The following is a 20,226-nucleotide window of genomic DNA, read 5'->3' as shown; positions in this document are numbered from 1 at the left end:
TGGGGATCCAAGGTGTCCATGATCTGCCAACAGTGCAAGTAGCATTCTTTATTCTATTGTAATTTTCACCTTGACTCTGCTGTTAGTGCCATTTATTGCACCCTACTTCTAACCACTGGCTACAACACCTTCACTCCCTTGTGTATTGCAGGTACCAGCAGGATGTCCACAGCCTCAGAGGAGAAATAGCCTGCTCTGCCAGAAGCCACTTCCTCAGCCCCTGAGGAAGAAAGTACTGAGGCCGCAGAGCAAGCATCATTAAGGCTGCTATTAAAGGCTGCCCTTCCTTTATTGGGCCAGCACCTCTGCATTGCTGCACATGCAATGTATTTGCGACATAAGCTGCAGGCAGGCATCTGATGCACTCATTGAGTTGATGGAGCACACTGCCATACAACAAGATGTAAGCCCTTTTTTGCTGTGGACTGCTTGACAAACAAGGTGATCTGCCCGGTTGTGAGACTACATTAATTGGCAAGAGAAGGCATGGATGCTGTGAACATGCAAGCTGTATCAAGTGAGTATTAAGAGAGCAAGCAAGCTGCTCGCAGATCCAGCTTGGTCCAATCATGAGCTGTGAGCCTTTTGCTGTTTGCAAAATCTCCTTGCAGCATCCTTTCAATGTTAGTCACTGGTGTGTCATACTATGAATGTCTGTGCTTCCTAAACATCACGCAAGTGGATTGGGGAGGTGCTATGAGGATCATGAGGACACCAATGTCCGTGGATGTGGAGTGCATTGGTGGCACTCATGGATGATGCCTTAAGATGCTATTTTGTCGTGAGATAAGCTGAAGTAACCAGATTGCCACTCAACAGGTTGGGCTGCAATTCATAAAAGAATGCTGTAAGCTTATAATTGTCAATGTGTGCACAAATGTAGTACCAGTCTAAAATCTATATTGCTAAACACCAAAATAAAAGGTTTCTCAGGAAAATGTGTAATCAACTCATCAGTGGAACAGTCTGTCTTTTAGCTTGCATTAAGGACATCACATCAGGACATGCCAAGTGATTTACAGAACTAATTTGCCTTTGAAATGCTGTCATTATTATAACATAGAAAATGTTGCAAACAATTTGAGCAAAGCAAAATCTCAAAAGGAATAATCTGAAAAAAAATAGCTTATTGATTGAGGAATAGGTTTTGACCGGAAAACCATCACTGCAGAGAGCCAACAGCTCTAACTGTGCAGCACCTGTCCAATACTGCACTGGACAGTCAAGCTAGATTTTGCGTTCAAGTGAGGCTTGAATCCACAGTCTTAAGTACCAGAACGAATGGTCAACTATAGCTGACCTTACTGAGTTACTGAGTAGCATTTGCTGTTTAGTCATTGTTTTAGAAATCTCTTTTAACAACTGAATTGCTTCCACTACAACATCTACATATTCTTCCAAAGGAAAGCTTACTGTGACATTAGAGGACATAGTATTATTTAAATGTATTTTAATAAAACTACCAATATCACTTGCTGCATTCATAAATAAAGTGTCTTATTGCAAAGAACTAAATTATGTGACCAATGCACATGGAATTATACCACAGCAAGAGTCAGTACATTTAGGAGAAAGCATGTATGTTTATTTGTTTAAAGACAGACGAACAGACATCATTTTCAGTGACCAGATGCAACACTGGGAAGTCTTCCTGAAGAAATTTGCTATTAACAAGTGCTGGCCATTTAGCATTATAAAACAAGCTGGCAGTGTGTTCAGCTTTAATTTAGCAGGGACAGTGAACACTTTGAATAGCTCTGACTCCACAATGTAATTAAAGGACTTAATGATGACAAGACCACTTTCACTTGTCAGTCATGCATGGAAATTTTCTTGACATCAGTGGGTATCAATGCCATTCAATCATCTGGTGTAATTTAGTGCTTCTTTTAATGCATAATTTTAATTTATCCAAAATTAAAGAAAGTCATCCATCCAATGACTTATTTAATTCAAGGTCTCCAAATTAAATGCTTGTTTGATTGGGGCAAACAAATGAAGAAAGAAATCCCTTCACAAAGGCAAACAATGTTACTTAATTCTGTGAGCACATTAGCAGAAGGATAATAGCTTCAGTTAATGCCTTTTTACTGCCCCAGACAAATTAACCTTCCATTCCAAATAGGGTATAAAAGGACAAATTCTGAAGTCTAGTGGAATCATACAACAGAGCTGGTTGTTTCAACCCAGGGAACTGCAAGTCCCTGTTAAACTCAACCTTTGTGTATGAATAAGGGAAATGTAACCAGAAAATGTGGGTTAAATTGTTGCCAGCTAAAAAAAACTGCATTATGTTTGATAGAAACACACTAATTTTATTGAAAATCAGCCACCAGCTAGGTCTCTTGCGTCTATCTTAAAACAGCTGTTCCTGACATTTCCGACAGATAACCCAACTGACGCTGCATCATTGAGACTTTCACCCATTAAAAGAATTGCACAATTTCTGCCACACCGTTCCATAACAGTTGCTTCAAACTTGTCCATCATAAGATTTCAAGACATCCTCATACTTATTTTAGACTTAATTGCTCTGTCAGTTGAGCATTCTTTGGTGGATGCCTCAGATTCCATCTGCAGCTGATATTCCAGGCACCAACAATTGAAAGTCTGGATGTAAACTACTATCAATACCATATCTTCCAAAGAACAGTTTACAGAGGAACCTTGATTATCTGGTATTCAATTATCTGAATAACGGATTATCCAGCAAGATTGCAAGGTCCCGATGCTCAGCTAAACTATGTTATTCAGCATTCGATTATCCAGAATTCAATTAACTGAACGAAATACTGCCTGTCCATGTTCTTTGGATAATCAAGGTTCCTCTGTATTCGGATTCATCCCTTCCCCTCCCCATCCCTTTTGTCAAACTTGACTGTTGGAACAGGCCTTGAGACCTTCATAAAGTATGTTCACATGTTTTACAATTGGCAAATTTCTCAGTTGCCAGGTGAAACCACCTACTCTTCACACCATGTTCGCATTCATTGTCATTTTAATTTGGAAGACTTATGACAGAGAGATGATATTGACACAAAGTTTCTTAGAAAGGTGTGATTGGCCATGCAGAGCATAAATTGTTGTATTTTGCCCCTCAACTTAGCATTGTGAACTTACTCCAAAACATCTTGGAAAAGTTCTTTGAATACACCATAACAGGTATAGTGAGTGAAACTAGAACATCAGAAGTGATAGAGCCTTTAGCTCTCTCAAAAACGTACAGTAAATGCAGCATTATAACACATTCAGAGTCCATGCTGAAACATGAGGCCTGGGTGTATGAGTAAATCACCAGCAGATGATATATTTGTCTGGTCTCAAATCACCTTAACTCACCTTTACTTTTTTTTAATTTGTTATTAAATGAAATGATATTCAATGGGATAATCTGCAGAGGTAACAGAAGTACACCTACCGTGATAAAAGAAAGAGAGGAAGCTACTTCAGTGGGTAACAGGATCTGGGAACACATTTTGCCAGAACCAGCCAAAGATGTGGCTGTTGCTGTAGTGGTAAAGGATGACAGCCCGGCTCTCCCACTCTCACAGCCTCCAAGAACTGCCAGTCAGCTCACCAGATCCAGCGGTACCAGTGGTGGGTTCTGTGGGAGTGGATGGCCGAAAGTCCAATGAGGGGATGAGACAGGTGGCTGAGGGTGGGGGAGTGTGGAAGGGAATGTTAATTAAGCAAAGGCAGATTTGTTGCTAAAGGGGCATTAAATTGTTCCATCAAAGTGTACCCACAATTACAGTGTATATTTGGTGCTCTCTCCTTGTGGTAGTGACCCTTCCTTATGCAGAGGCAGAAAAGGTCCTTAATTGTTCACTCAGAGTCATAGAGTCATAGAGATGTACAGCATGGAAACAGACCCTTTGGTCCAACCCATCCATGCTGCTCAGATATCCCAACCCAATCTAGTCCCACCTGCGAGCACCCAGCCCATATCCCTCCAAACTCTTCCTATTCATATACCCATCCAAATGCTTCTTAAATGTTGCAATTGTACCAGCCTCCACCACATTCTCTAGCAACCCATTCCATACACTCTGCATGAAAAAGTTGCCCAGTAAGTCTCTTTTATATCTTTCCACTCTCACCCTAAACCTATGCCCTCTAGTTCTGGACTCCCCGACCCCAGGGAAAAGACTTTGTCTTGTTACCCTATCCATGCCCCTCAATTTTGTAAACCTCTATAAAGTCACGCCTCAGCATCTGACGCTCCAGGGAAAACAGCCCCAGCCTGTTCAGCCTCTCCCTATAGCTTAAATCCTCCAACCCCGGCAACATCCTTGTAAATCTTTTCTGAACCCTTTCAAGTTTCACAACATCTTTGCCATAGGAAGGAGACCAGAATTGCATGCAATATTCCAACATTGGCCAATGTCCTGTATTGCTGCAACATGACCTCCCAACTCCTGTTCTCAATACTCTGCCCAATAAAGGAAAGCATACCAAACTCCTTCTTCACTATCCTATCTACCTGCGACTCCACTTTCAAGGAGCTATGAACCTGCACTCCAAGGTCTCTTTGTTTAGCAAAACTCCCTAGGACCTTACCATTATCTGTATAAGTCCTGCTAAGATTTGCTTTCCTAAAATGCAGTACCTCGCATTTATTGGAATTAAACTCCACCTGCCACTTCTCACATAAGTGGATCAATTAGACTTCAGAAAGGTAGATCGTAAGAACATAAGATCTAGGAGCAGGAGTAGGCAATTCAACCCATGGAGCCTGCTCTACCATTCAATATGAGCATGTTTAATCTCATCTCAGCCTCAACATCAACGTTCCTGCCTATTCTCTGTAACCTTCGACCCTTACAAAATAATGCTTAAAAATCTGTCTATCTCCTCCTTAAGTTGATTTTCTGCCTCAGTAGCTATTGCACTTTGGAGTAATGAATCCCACAGTTTCATGTTCCGTTGAGAGAATTTATTTCGCTTCATCATTGATTTAAATTGGTTCCCCTTATCCTGAAACCATGACCTCTTGTTCTAGATGGCCCCACATATGGAAACTTCTTGCCTCAGTCTACTTTGTCAATCCCCTTTAATATCTTATGTACGACAATTAGATATTTTTCTCATTCTTCTGAACTCCAGATAGTGTAGGTCTAAACTGATCAAGCTCTCTTCACCTTTCCCATTGCTGGCAAAATGACATAGGACATAGCTGATATTGGAAATGTTAATAAATGCCTTCCTTGTGTTACCTGGTCAGCCTTCCTGCCTCTTGGCTCTTTACCAAGATTAATTCAGCCTAGCAGTGTCTGAATATCTCTTTCACAGAGACACCACAAGATGAAGCTGATATGATAGCTGGTAGCTCTTTGGGAAGATAGGAGGATATTTTGAGTGCCTATAAATGAGGATGAGAAACCTTCCTGCAAGCTTCATGGAATGCAGTGGCTATGTCTCTTTGCCTCACCTTACAAATGTCCCAGTCCTGGAAGTACTCTTGGAAACAGTACATGACACGGTACTGTTTATCAGATACAAGCCAAAACATTGATCCAGAATCCAGAGTTCCCTTTCTTTGAAGTAAATGCCTGTCCTCCTGTGTATTTCCCACTTGTTCTGATTTTCTTTCATGCTGTTACAAAGGCGAACCATGTTATGAAAACTTCAGATGGTGTCTAAAGGTTTGCAGGCATGATTAGAGATGGGGAATGGCAGGTGCTCCCATACCAGCTATAACTTGTTGGTCAGGTCAGCACCAATAGAAAATGTGTTTACAATCTCCTTGCATCCAGACTGCCTGGGGAGGCATGTTTTTAAAAGTAATTTGTTATTAAATTTGACACAAGCAGGCCCTAGCTCAAGGACAGAGTTGCAATGCCTGCAAATGTTCCTCTGAAAACAGCGATCAAAAGCAATCACAGAACCCCTCAACCAAGCTGGGAGCTGATACCTTCAGCCACCACATGCCAACTTAATGTTCTGTACGTTTCACCTAAATTCTGCTTCCTCTGGGCAGAGAGACCAGCCTTATGTTTTTCGCAATTTCTGATGTGACAAAGTCTTTACTTTTCACTTCAATGGCAGATTGTCAAGTTATTTAAAGGATACCATTTTATCAATAATTGTAAGTGTTATGCAAATACATAAATCACTAGCAGAGAATTTTCCTTCTTTGGGACACGCTAAATTTCACATTTCTGATTACTGAACTCATCATGTTTATGAGTATTTCTCACTCTTCCAAAATAGAATTTTATTTTCATTTCTGAGCAGAATAATAATATCTGATAATTTGTTTTCATAATCTCATATTAACGTTAGTAGAATGACATAGGTAGGCTTTTCAGCACCCAGAACTGCGGAGGGGTGTTTGATGAAGAGAACATGATACACGAAGGAAGATCAGGAAGGGAGGAGAGCACACTGGCAAGGAGCCTGGTTCAATTCTCTCACACATTGACACTAAATGAATGGAGAAATAACCATTTAAGAGGAAATAATTTTTTACGCAGCCTTAAAATCTGGATTTTATCTGAGCATCAAACTATGGCCTGTATGAGCTGCTTACACTAAAGGTTGTGGGAAACTACAGGGTCTATTTGGTCTACTGTGATAATTGGAACCACTTCTTGGTCTAAAAAGAGGAGTCTCTTGTATTTAACAATAAATTGCCTGCAGCATCTGTTCATTTAATTTCAGTGACTGGTACACAAAGACACCCAGGCCTCATTGAACATTCCCCTTTCTTAATTTACAGCCATTCAAATAATAATATGCCTTCCTATTTCTGCTACAAAAGTGGATGACCTCATAATTATTCAGATGAAACTGCATCTGCCCACTTACTCAGCTTGTGCAAATCACACCACAACATCTCTGATCCTCTTCACAGCATATTCTTCCATCCAGCTTTGTCATCTGCAAATTTTGAGACATAACACTCAGTTCCCTCATCTAAATCAATTCTATATATTGTGAATAGCTGGGATCCTAGCACAGACCCCTCCAGTACCCCACTAGTCACTCCCTACCATTGAGGAAAAGACCCATTTATTCCTCGTCTTTGTTTCCTGTCTACTAGCCAGTTTTCTAACTAGTACTGTGAAATTCCCAAGCATTTTAATTTTACACATAAATCTCTCAGGTAGATTGCTGTTGAAAGTCTTCTGAAAGTCAAGGTAAACCAACTTGTTTGGCTCCTCTGATCAGCTCAACTAGTTACATCCTCAAAGAATTCCAGTAGATCTGTGAAACATGACATCTCTTTTGTACATCTATGCTGGCTGGGTCTGATTCTACCATTGCATCTTCCACATAACTGACGTCACATTCACTGGCCTATAATTCCCTGATGGATCTAGGGATGAGAAACTTCAGTTATGGAAAGAGATTGGAGATGTTGGGACTATTCTCCTTGGGAATGGGGAAAGGCAAGGGAATAGCCATCATTCCTTTTAAATTTCACATTCAGAGTCGATGTTACATCTTTAAGTTCAACTCTACTCATTCTCTCCTTTTTTCTTCCTGTAAATTGTGAAGTCCTCTTAAATGGAATTTATCAAAACAATGAGCTTAGACTTCCTCAGATATCAATATCTGTCAGATTTCTAAACAAACATTCCTGATTTGGCAGTTAATGAAACTAAGTTTCAATTAAGGAGGTAAAAACAATAACTGCAGATGCTGGAAATCAGATTCTGGATTAGTGGTGCTGGAAGAGCACAGCAGTTCAGGCAGCGAAATCGACGTTTCAGGCAAAAGCCCTTCATCAGGAATAAAGACAGTGAGCCTGAAGCGTGGAGAGATAAGCTAGAGGAGGGTGGGGGTGGGGAGAAAGTAGCATAGAGTTCAATGGATGAGTGGGGGAGGGGATGAAAGTGATAGGTCAGGGAGGAGGGTGGAGTGGATAGGTGGAAAAGGAGATAGGTAGGTAGGACAAGTCATGGCGACAGTGCTGAGCTGGAAGTTTGGAACTAGGGTGAGGTGGGGGAAGGGGAAATGAGGAAACTGTTGAAGTCCACATTGATGCCCTGGAGTTGAAGTGTTCCGAGGCGGAAGATGAGGTGTTCTTCCTCCAGGTGTCTGGTGGTGAGGGAGCGACGGTGAAGGAGGCCCAGGACCTCCATGTCCTTGGCAGAGTGGGAGGAGGAGTTGAAATGTTGGGCCACGGGGCGGTGTGGTTGATTGGTGCGGGTGTCCCGGAGATGTTCCCTAAAGCGCTCTGCTAGGAGGTGTCCAGTCTCCCCAATGTATAGGAGACCTCATCAGGAGCAACGGATACAATAAATGTTATTGGTGGATGTGCAGGTAAAACTTTGATGGATGTGGAGGGCTCCTTTAGGGCCTTGGATAGAGGTGAGGGAGGAGGTGTGGGCACAAGTTTTATAGTTCCTGCGGTGGCAGGGAAAGTGCCAGGATGGGAGGGTGGGTTGTAGGGGGGCGTGGACCTGACCAGGTAGTCACGGAGGGAACGGTCTTTGCGGAAGGCAGAAAGGGGTGGGGAGGGAAATATATCACTGGTGGTGGGGTCTTTTTGGAGGTGGCAGAAATGTCGACAGATGATTTGGTTTATGCAAAGATTTGTAGGGTGGAAGGTGAGCACAAGGAGCGTTCTGTCCTTGTTACGGTTGGAGGGGTGAGGTCTAAGGGTAGAGGTGCGGGATGTGGACGAGATGCGTTGGAGGGCATCTTTACCCACCTGGGAAGGGAAATTGCGGTCTCTAAAGAAGGAGGACATCTGGTGTGTTCTATGGTGGAACTGGTCCTCCTAGGATTAAGACAATTTATTTCATGAACTATTCTACACTCCTTTCTAGGAGAAATGTTGTACTGTGCTTCTGATCTCAGTCAGGTTTCCTCCAAACTGCTGATAAGCTTTCAATCTTTGGAAATGTGAAGCCAAAACCAGTCTTTGATTATCCTCAACAAAACAACACAAGTATTGGTCCTCAATGTTTACATTCACAGTTACAAATCCAGTATAACACAAACTATTTTCCATTATTGCTCAAGTTTCCCTGCTCTTTAACATAGATTGGGAAATAGTTTCGAAAAGACCCATTGACCTAGTTATTTTTTTTCAAAACATGCACAAAGCTAACCAACACCCATATGCCACTAGTTTGAAATCTAAACTCTGAAAGCTGCATTTTTATATGTACATACATAACTTACAAGCCATTATAATTGCACACATTCCAGTATTTCATTTACTTCCTACGCACTGCAGTTAGTAAATGCAATTCGAAGGGCAGCAGTAACTCGAATGGTGGGAGCTTGCACCAGGGGCCTGCCGGGAACAATGAGTCACTGATTTGAGCTTTTAAATTTGAAGTCAGAGAGCAGAGGTTTCAGGGAAGGGAGGGACTTCTTATTTTTATTTCCATCCAGCTGTATAAGTCAGTGTCTTCTCAACCCGAGACCCTGCCTTTGTCCAATCACCGTCTCTAACCTTAAAGACCAGGGACATATCAGGTGAGCGTCTCTTCTTTTTTACTTTGTGATATGGAGACTAGCAGGGATGGCAGTGCAGGGCGAGCAATGTTCCTCCTGCATGATGTTTGAGGTGAGGGATGCCATTCGTGTCCCAACCAGATATATCTGCAGGAAGTGCACCCAACTCTTGCTCCTCCAAGACCGTGTTAGGGAGCTGGAGCGGGAACTGGATGAACTTCGGATCATTCGGGAGGCAGAGGCTGTGATAGAAAAGAGTTACAGGGAAGTAGTTACTCCTAGTCATGAAAAAAGCTGGGTGACTGTTCAAAGAGGGAAAAAACAGTCAGTGGAGGGATCCCCCAGGTCATTGCCCTGAAAAACATGTATACCGTTTTGGATACTATTGAGGGGGACGACTTACCAGGGGTATGCAGTGGGGCCCAGGTCTCTGACACAGAGCCTGTCCCTGTTGCACATAATGGAAGGAGGGAAAGGAGGAGCGTGTTAGTCATTGGGGACTCAAAAGCTGGAGGCTCAGATAGAAGGAGAAAGTGAGGACTGCAGATGCTGGAGACCAGAGTTGAAAGGTATGGTGCTGGAAAAGCGCAGCAGGCCAGGCAGCATCCGAGAAGCAGGAGAATCGACGTTTTGGGCATAAGCCCTTCTTCAGGAATGAGGCTGGGGTGCCAATGGGCTGAGATAAAAGGTGCGGGGGGGGTGGATTTTGGGGAGGGGCACTGGGTATACGATAGGTGGATGGAGGTGAGGGTGTGGGTGATAGGCCGGAGAGGGAGTGGGGGCGGACAGGTCAGGAAGAAGATTGCAGGTCAAGAGGGCAGTGCTGAATTTGGGGGTTTGGGACTGAGATAAGGTGGGGGAGGGGAAATTAGGAAGCTGGAGAAATCTACATTAATCCAGTGTGGTTGGAGGGTTCCTAGGCGGAAGATGAGGCGCTCTTCCTCCAGGCATCGTGTGGCCAGGGTCTAGCGATGGAGGAGGCAAGGACCTGCATGTCCTTGGCGGAGAGGGAGGGGGAGTTAAAGTGTTAAGCTACGGGGCGGTTGGGTTGGTTGGTGCGGGTGTCCCAGAGGTGTTCCCTGAAACATTCCGCAAGTAGGTGGCCTGACTCCCCAATGTAGAGGAGGCCACATCAGGTGCAGCGGATGCAGTAAATGATGTGTGTGGAAGTGCAGGTGAATTTGTGGCGGATATGGAAGGATCCATTAGGGCCTTGGAGGGAGGTGAGGGGGGGAGGTGTGGGCACAAGTTTTGCACTTCTTGGGGTTGCAGGGGAAGGTGCCGGGAGTGGAGGTTGGGTTGGTGGGGGGTGTGGACGTGACGAGGGAGTCGCGGAGAGAATGGTCTCTCCAGAATGCTGATAGGGGTGGGGAGGAAAATATATCCCTCGGGGTGGGGTTTGTTTGGAGGTGGCATCTGTTTGGAGGTGGCGGAAATGACGACAGATGATGCGATGTATCTGGAGGTTGGTGGGGTGGAATGTGAGGACCAATGGGGTTCTGTCCTGATGGCGATTGGAGGGGTAGGGTTCAAGTGCAGAGGTGCGGGAAGTGGAGGAGATGTGGTGGAGAGCATCGTCGACCACTTAGGAGGGGAAATTGCGGTCTTTGAAGAAGGAGGCCTTTTGGGCTGTTCGGTAATGGAATTTGTCCTCCTGGGAGAAGATGCGACAGAGGCGAAGGAATTGGGAATATGGGATGGCATTTTTACAGGAGGCAAAGTGGGAGGAGGTGTAATCTAGGTAGCTGTGGGGGTCAGTCGGTTTGTAGTAAATGTCTGTGTTGAGTCGATTGCCTGAGGTAGAAATGGAGAGGTCCAGGAAGGGGAGGGAGGAGCCTGAGATGGTCCAGGTAAATTTGAGGTCAGGGTGGAAGGTGTTAGTAAAGTGGATGAACTGCTCAACCTTCTCATGGGTGCATGGGGTGGTGCCAATACAATCATTGATGTAGCGGAGGAAAAGGTGGGGGCTGGTGCCAGTGTAGCTGCGGAAGATGGACTGTTCCACATGTCTGACAAAGAGGCAGGCATAGCTGGGGCCCATGTGGATGCCCATGGCTACTCCTTTGGTTTGGAGGAAGTGGGAGGATTGGAAGGAGAAGTTGTTAAGAGTGAGGACCAGTTCAGTCAGTCGAAGGAGGGTGTCAGTGGAAGGGTACTGGTTGGATCGGTGGGAGAGGAAGAAGCAGAGGGCTTGGAGTCCTTCATGATGATGATGGAAAAGTGTATAGGGACTGGGTGTCGATCATGAAGATAAGGCGTTGGGGGCCAGGGAAGCGAAAATCATGGAGTGGGTGGAGGGCGTGGGTGGTGTCCCGAACGTAGGTGGGGAGTTCTTGGACTAAGGGGGACAGGACAGTGTCAAGGTATGCAGGGATGTGTTTGGTGGAGCAGGAGCAGGCTGAGACAATGGGTTGGCCGGGGCAGTCGGGTTTGTGGATTTTGGGCAGGAGGTAGAAACGGGCAGTGCGGGGTTGTGGGACTATGAGGTTGGAGGCGGTGAATGGGAGATCCCCTGAGGTGATGAGGTTATGGATGGTCTGGGAGATGATGGTTTGCTGGTGGGAGGTGGGGTCATGGTCAAGGGGCAGTAGGAGGAGGTGTCCGCGAGTTGGCATCTAGCTTCAGCAGTGTAAAGATCAATGGGCCAAACTACTACTGCGCCTCCCTTGTCTGCTGGTTTGATGGTGAGGTTGGGGTTGGAGCGGAGGGAGTGGAGGGCTGCACATTGTGAGGGTGAGAGGTTGGAGCGGGTGAGAGGGGTGGACAGGTTGAGGCGGTCAATGACGCAGCGGCAGTCGAATATGAAGAGATCGAAGGCGGGTGAGAGGCCAGCACAGGGTATCCAGGTGGATGGGGTATGTTGGAGGCGGGAGAAGGCGTCGTCAGAAGGTGGGCGAGAGTCCTGGTTGAAGACGTTGGTGTGGAGGCGAAGGCGGCAGAAGAAATGTAGGGGTATAGGTGGGTTGCGCTTCGGCGGGTCGGTGTGGACTTGTTGGGCTGAAGGGCCTGTTTCCACACTGTAAGTAATCTAATCTAATCTAATCGAATCTAAATGCTTGATGTCTAGCTGCGTGTCGAACTCATTGATCCCGGAGCGTATGGGGATGAAGGTGAGGCCTCTGCTGAGGACAGATCATTCATCCTCAGAGAGGGGGAGGTCTGGAGGGATGGTGAAAATACAGCAGGGCTGGGAGTTAGGACCTGGTGTGGGGCTGGAGCTGGGAGTGGGGGTGGAGTTAGTCATGTTGGTGGAGTTTGTTGTGGGGATGGAGTTCGTCATGGGGGCGGAGATCGATGTGGGGTCGGAGATTAACATGGGGGCAGAAATCGACGTGAAGGCGGAGATTGACATGGGGACGGAGATCGACGTGGGAGTGGCGTAGCGTGCGGGGTGGTCCTTGAGCAGGTGAGTGATGTCACTAGGGGCAGAAGTTGCTGCGGCGATGGCAGCCCATTTCTACCTCCTCTCCAAAATCACCCTCACCTCCTTCCACCTATTGTATTTCCAGCGCTCCTCCCCCAAATTCCGCGCCCCCCCCCCACAACCTTTTATCTCAGCCCGCTTGGCATCCCAGCATCATTCCTGAAGAAGGGCTTATGCCCGAAACGTCGATTCCTCAGCTCAGATAGAAGGTTTGTTTGGAGTGAACGCGACTCACAGTTGGTGGGTTGCCTCCCAGGTGCCAGGGTCTGTGATGTCTTGGATCGTATCTTTGGGGTCCTGAAGGAAGAGAATGACCAGCCGCAAGTTGTTGTCCATGTAGGTACCAAATACATAGGTAGAAAGAGGGATAGGGATGTAAGACAGGATTTCAGGGAGCTAGGGTGGAAGCTGAGAGCTAAAGACACAGAGTTGTTATCTTTGGTTTGTTACCCGTGCCACGTGATAGCGAGGAAAGGAATAGGGAGAGATAGCAGCTGAACACGTAGCTGCAAGGATGGTGCATGAGGGAGGGTTTCGGGTTCTTGGATAATTGGGGCTTATTCTGGGGAAGGTGGGACTTGTACAAACAGGACAATCTTCACCTGAACCAGAGGGATACTAATATCCTGGGTGGGAAATTTGCTGGAGCTATTTGAGTGGATTTAAACTAACTTAGCAGGGGGTTGGGAACCGGAGGTGTAGTTGCAGTACACAGGAGGATGAGAGTAGGAAGGACAGGGACAGGATTTCAGGGTCACAGGATTGTGATGGCAGATAGTGAAGTGGTTTGAAGTGTGTTCACTTCAACACCAGAAGTATCCAAAATAAGGTAGGTGAGCTTTCAGCATAGATAGGTACCTGGGACTTCGATGTGTGGTCATTTCGGTGATAGGAATAGAGCAGGGTGAGGAATGGATGTTGCAGGTTCCAGGGTTTAGATCTTTTCATTAAGAACAGGCAAGGCGGGAAAAGAGGGGGAGGCATGGACTTGTTAGTCAAGGATAGTATAATGGTGGCTGAGAGAATGTTTGATGAGGACTCATCTACTGAGGTAGTGTGGGCTGAGCTTAGAAACAGGAGAGGAGAGGTCACACTGCTGGGAGTTTCTTATAGGCCTCCACAGAGTTCCAGGAGGTGGAGGAGAGGATTAGCAAAATTATTCTGGGTAGGAGTGAAAGGAACTGGAGGGTTTCCTGCTGCAGTGTATCAAAGAGCCGACAAGAGAGAAGGCCAGACTGGATCTGGTGCTTGGTAATGAACCAGGCCAGGTGTTTGATTTTGTTGTAGGTGAGCACTTTGGACTGAGTGACCATAATTCTGTTACATTTAGTTTAGCGATGGAAAGGAATAAGTACATGTCACAGGTCAAGAGTTATCGATGGGGCAAGGACAATTATAATGCAATTAGGCAAGAATTAGGACATACATAGAACATAGAACATTACAGCGCAGTACAGGCCCTTCAGCCCACGATGTTGCGCTGACCTGTCATGCTAATCTGAAGAGCATCTAACTTACATTATTCCATGTACGTCCTTATGCTTTTTAGATTAGACTTAGATTAGACTTTTTTAGATTAGACTTACAGTGTGGAAACAGGCCCTTCGGCCCAACAAGTCCACACCGACCCGCCGAAGCGAAACCCACCCATACCCCTACATTACCCCTTACCTAACACTACGGGCAATTTAGCATGGCCAATTCACCTGACCCGCACATCTTTGGACTGTGGGAGGAAACCGGAGCACCCGGAGGAAACCCACGCAGACACGGGGAGAACGTGCAAACTCCACACAGTCAGTCGCCTGAGTCGGGAATTGAACCCGGGTCTTCAGGCGCTGTGAGGCAGCAGTGCTAACCACTGTGCCACCGTGCCGCCCACTAATGCTTGTCCAATGACGACTTAAATGTACTTAAAGTTGGCAAATCTACTACCGTTGCAGGCAAAGCATTCCATACACTTACTCCTATCTGAGTAATGAAACTACATCTGACATCTGTCCTATATCTATCACCTCTCAATTTAAAGCTATGCCCCCTCATGCTTGCCGTCACCATACTTGTAAAAAGGGTCTACCTGTCCACCCTATGTAACCCTCTGATTATCTTATATGTCTCCATTAAGTCACCTCTCAACCTTCTTCTCTCTAACGAAAACAGCCTCAAGTCCCTCAGCCTTTCCTTGTAAGATGTTCCCTCCATACCAGGCAACATCCTAGTAAATCTCCTCTGTACCCTTTCCAAAGCTTCCACATCCTTCTTATAATGCGATGACCAGAACTGTCTACAATACTTCAAGTGTGGCTGCACCAGAGTTTTGTACAGCTGCAGCATAACCCCACGGTTCCGGAACTCGATCCCTCTATTAATAGAAGCTAAAACATGGTATGCCTTCTTAACAACCCTGTCAACCTGGGTGGCAACTTTCAAGGATCTGTGTACCTGGACTCCGAGATCTCATCTACAATACCAGGAACCTTACCATTAGCCCAGTACTTTGCATTCCGGTTACTCCGACCAAAGTGAATCACCTCACAATTGTCCGCATTAAACTCTATTTGCCACCTCTCAGTCCAGCTCTGCAGGAGTCTCTCTGTGTCTCTCTGTAACCTACAACATCCTTCGTCACTATCCACAACTCCACTGACCTTAGTGTCGTCTGCAAATTTGCTAACCTACCTTTCTACGCCCTCATCCAGGTCGTTTATAAAAATGACGAACAACAGTGGACCCAACACCGACCCTTGCGGTACACCACTGGTAACTGGACTCCAGAATGAACATTTCCCATCAACCACCACCCTCTGTCTTCTTTCAGCAAGCCAATTACTGATCCAAATTGCTATATCTCCCACAATCCCATTCCTCCGCATTTTGTACAATAGCCTACTGTGGGGAACCTTATCGAACGCCTTGCTGAAATCCATATACACCACATCAACCAGTTACACTCATCTACCTCTTTGGTCACCTTCTCAAAGAACTCAATAAGATTTGTGAGGCACGACCTACCCTTCACAAAACCGTGCTGACTATACCTAATCAAATCATTCTTTTCTAGATGATTATAAATCCTATCTCTTATAACCTTTTCCAACTTTACCAACAACTGAAGTAAGGCTCACTGGTCTATAATTACCTGGGTTGTCTCTACTCCCCTTCTTGAACTCCCCTTTGCTATCCTCCAGTCTTCTGACGCTATTCCTGTAGACAATGACGATTTAAAGATCAATGCAAAAGGCTCGGCAATCTCCTCCCTGGCTTCCCAGGGGACTTATCTATTTTCACACACTGCAGGATTTCTAATACCTCTTCCTTGTGAACCTCAATCCCACCTAGTCTAGTAGCCTGTATCTCAGTATTCTCCTCGACAATATTGTCATTTTCTAGAGTGAATACTGTCAAAAAATATTCATTTAGTGCTTCCCCTATCTCCTCTGACTCCATACACAACTTCCCACTACTATCCTTGATAGGCCCTAATCTTACTCTCGTCATTCTTTTATTCCTTAAATACCTATAGAAAGCCTTAGGGTTTACCCTGATCCTATCGGCCAACAACTTCTCATGTCTCCTCCTGGCTCTTCTGAGCTCTCTCTTTAGGTCTTTCTTGGCTACCTTGTAACCCTCAAGCACCCGAACTGAGCCTTCACATCTCATTCTAACATAAGCCTTCTTCGTCCTCTTGACCAGAGATTCCACTTCCTTCATAAACCACGGCTCTCGCACTCTACAGCTTCCTCCCTGCCTGACAGGTACATACTTATCTAGGACACTCAGGAACTTTTCCTTGAATAAGCTCTACATTTCTAATCTGCCCATCCCCTGCAGCTTCCTTCTCCATCCTATGCTTCCTAAATCTTGTCTAATCACATTGTAATTGCCTTTCCCCCAGCTGTAACTCTTACCCAGTGGTATACACCTATCCCTTTCTATCATTAAAGTAAACATAACAGAATTGTGATCGCTATCACCAAAGTGCTCACCTACTTCCAATTTTAACATCTGGCTGGGCTCATTACCCAGTACCAAATCTAATGTTGTTTTGCCCCTTGTTGGCCTGTCTACATACTGTGTCAGGAAGCCCTCCTGCACACATTGGACAAAACTGACCCATCTATAGTACTCGTACTATAGTGTTCCCAGCCAATATTTGGAAAGTTGACAACTACTCTGTCTCTCTCAGTCCTATCGAGAATCATCTTTGCTATCCTTTCCTCTACATCTCTGGAACTATTCGGAGGCCTACAGAAAACTCCCAACAGGGTGACCTCTCCTTTCCTGTTTCTAACCTTAGCCCATACTATCTCAGTTGACGAGTCCCCAAACATCCTTTCTACAAATGTAATACTGTCCTTGACCAACATTGCCACACCTCCCCCTCTTTTACCATCTTCTCTGTCTTACTGAAACATCTAAATCTTGGAACCTGCAACAACTATTCCTGTCTCTGCTCTATCCAAGTCTCCAAAATGGCCATAACATCGAAGTCCCAGGGTCTAGATTAGAGTGGTGCTGGAAAAGCACAGCAGTTCAGGCAGCATCCGAGGAGCAGTAAAATCGATGTTTCAGGCAAAAGCCGTTCATCAGGAATACCTATCGACGTCCCAGGCACCAACCCATGCTGCAAGTTCACCCACCTTATTCCGGATGCTCCTGGCATTGAAGTAGACACACTTCAAACCAATTTCTTGCTTGCTGGTGCCATCTTGCGTCCCTGAAACTTGATGTCGGACCTCCCTACTCTCAGCCTTTTCTATACTCGAACTACAGTTTTGGTTCCCATCCCCCGGCTGGATTAGTTTAAACCCACCCCAATAGCCTTAGCGAATTTCCCCTCCAGGATATTGGTACCCCTCTGGTTCAGATGAAGACCATCCTGCTTGCAGAGGTCCCACCTACCCCAGAAAGAGCCCCAATTATCCAAGAATCCAAAACCCTCCCTCCTGCAGCATCCCTGTGGCCACATGTTCAACTCCTCTCTCTCTCCCTATTCCTCACCTCACAAGCACATGGCATGGGCAACAAACCAGAGACAACAGCTCTTATCATCCTAGCTCTGAGCTTCCATCCTAGCTGCCTGAATTTTTGCCTTAAATCCCCATCTCTCTTCCTACCTATATCGTTGGTGCCTACGTGGACCACAACTTGGAACTGCTCCCCCTCGCCCTTAAGGATCCCAAAAACATGATCAGAGACATCACGAACCCAGGCACCTGGGAGGCAACACACCAACCGGGAGTCTCTCTCATCCCTACAGAACCTCCTATCTGTCCCCCTAACTATGGAGTCCCCAATGACTACTGCTCTACTCCTCTTCCCCCTTCCCTTCTGAGCAGCAGGGACAGACTCTGTCCCAGAGCATAGAATGGGGTAGCAAAATGCAGGAGATACAGACAATGGAAATGTGGAGCTGGTAAAAGGAACAAATATTGCAAGTCCTTGATAGGTATGTCCCTGTCAGGCAGGGAGGAAGTGATAATGTAAGGGAACCATGGTTTACTACAGAAATTGCATCTGTTGTTATGAAGAAGAAGGAGGCTTATGTGTTGATGAGGCAAGATGGTACAGATGAGGCGATGGAGTGTTACAGATCAGCTAGGAAGGATTTAAAGAGAGAGTTAAGAAGATCAAAGAGAGGAGATGAGCAGTCTATAGAAAATAGAACAAAGGAGAACCCTAAAGCTTTCTATAGGTATGTGAGGAATAATAGGATTTTTAGGGTATGAATTGGGCTAATCAAAGACAGAAGTGGGAAGTTGAGTGTGGACCCTGTGAAGATCGGAGAGGTGCTAAATGAACATTTCTCGTCGGTGTTCACTCAGGAAAAGGACAATATTGTAGAGGAGAAGAATGAGGTACGAGATATTAGAGTAGAAAGGATCGAGGTTAGTTACGAACAGGTGTTATCAATTCTCGAAGGAGTGAAAGTAGACAAGTCCCCTGGCGCAGATGGGATTTATCTGAGGATTCTCTGGGAAGCTAGGGAGGAGATAGCAAACCCTTTGCCTTTGATATTTGAGACGTCATTGTCTATAAGTTTGGTACCAGAGGACTGGAGGATTGCAAATGTTGTGCCCTTGTTCAAGAAAGGCATCAGTAATGACCCAGATAACTATAGAACAGTGAGCCTTACTTCTGTTGTAGGAAAGGTTTCGGAAAGGATTATAAGAGATAAGATTTATAATCATCCAGCAAGCAACAATTTGATTTCAGATAGTCAACATGGTTTTGTCAAGGGCAGGTCGTGTCTCACAAATCTCATTGAGTTTTTTGAGAAGGTGACCAAGCATGGAGTTCAATGTAGCTAAGTGTGAAGTGATTCACTTTGATAAGAGTAACAAGAAGATCGGGTACTGGGCTAATGGTCGGATACTTGGTAGTGTGGATGAGCAGAGGGATCTTGGTGTTCATGTACACAGATCTCTGAAAGTTGCCACCCAGGTAAATAGTGCTGTGAAGAAGGCATATGGCATACTGGCTTTTATTGGTAGAGGAATTGAGTTCCGGAGTGCTGAGGTCATGTTGCAGTTGTATAAGACTCTGGTGCGGCCACATCTGGAGTATTGTGTGCGGTTTTGGTCACCATACTATAGGAAGGATATGGAGGCACTGGAACGGGTGCAGAGGAGGTTTACCAGGATGTTGCCTGGTATGGTAGGAAGATCGTATGAGGAAAGGCTGAGGCACTTGGGGCTGTTTTCATTGGAGAAAAGAAGGTTTAGGGGTGACTTGATAGAGGTGTACAAGATGATTAGGTGTTTAGATAGGGTTGACCATGAGAACCTTTTTCCAAGTATAGAGTCAGCTATTACTAGGGGGCATAGCTTTAAATTAAGTGGTGGTAGGTATAGGACAGATGTTAGAGGTAGATTCTTTACTCAGCGAGTCGTGAGTTCATGGAATGCCCTGCCAGTAACAGTGGTGGACTCTCCCTCTTTATGGGCATTTAAACGTGCATTGGATAGACATATGGAGGATAGTGGGCTAGTGTAGGTTAGGTGGGCTTGGATCGGCGAAACATCGAGAGCCGAAGGGCCTGTACTGTGCTGTAGTTTTTCTATGTTTCTTTTTTTTTTCTATGTTTCTATGTAGACGAGGGTAGGATAGTTGACATGGTATACATGGACTTCAGTAAAGCCTTTGATAAGATTCCACATGGTAGGCTGTTGGAGAAAATGCAGAGACATGGAATTGAGGGTGATTGAGCAGTTTGGATTAGAAACTGGATTTCTGGAAGAAGGCAGTGAGTGGTGGTTGATGGAAAATATTCAGCCTGGAGTCCGGTTACTAGTGGTGTGCCACAAGGATCTGTTTTGGGACCATGGCTGTTTGTCATTTTTAAATGACTTAGACGCAGGCATAAGTGGATGGATTATTAAATT

This window comes from Hemiscyllium ocellatum, chromosome 5 (genome assembly GCF_020745735.1).
Source record: "Hemiscyllium ocellatum isolate sHemOce1 chromosome 5, sHemOce1.pat.X.cur, whole genome shotgun sequence".
Lineage (NCBI taxonomy): Eukaryota > Metazoa > Chordata > Chondrichthyes > Orectolobiformes > Hemiscylliidae > Hemiscyllium > Hemiscyllium ocellatum.
The sequence above is the reverse complement of the archived record's forward strand: the minus strand, read 5'-3'. Positions refer to the sequence as shown.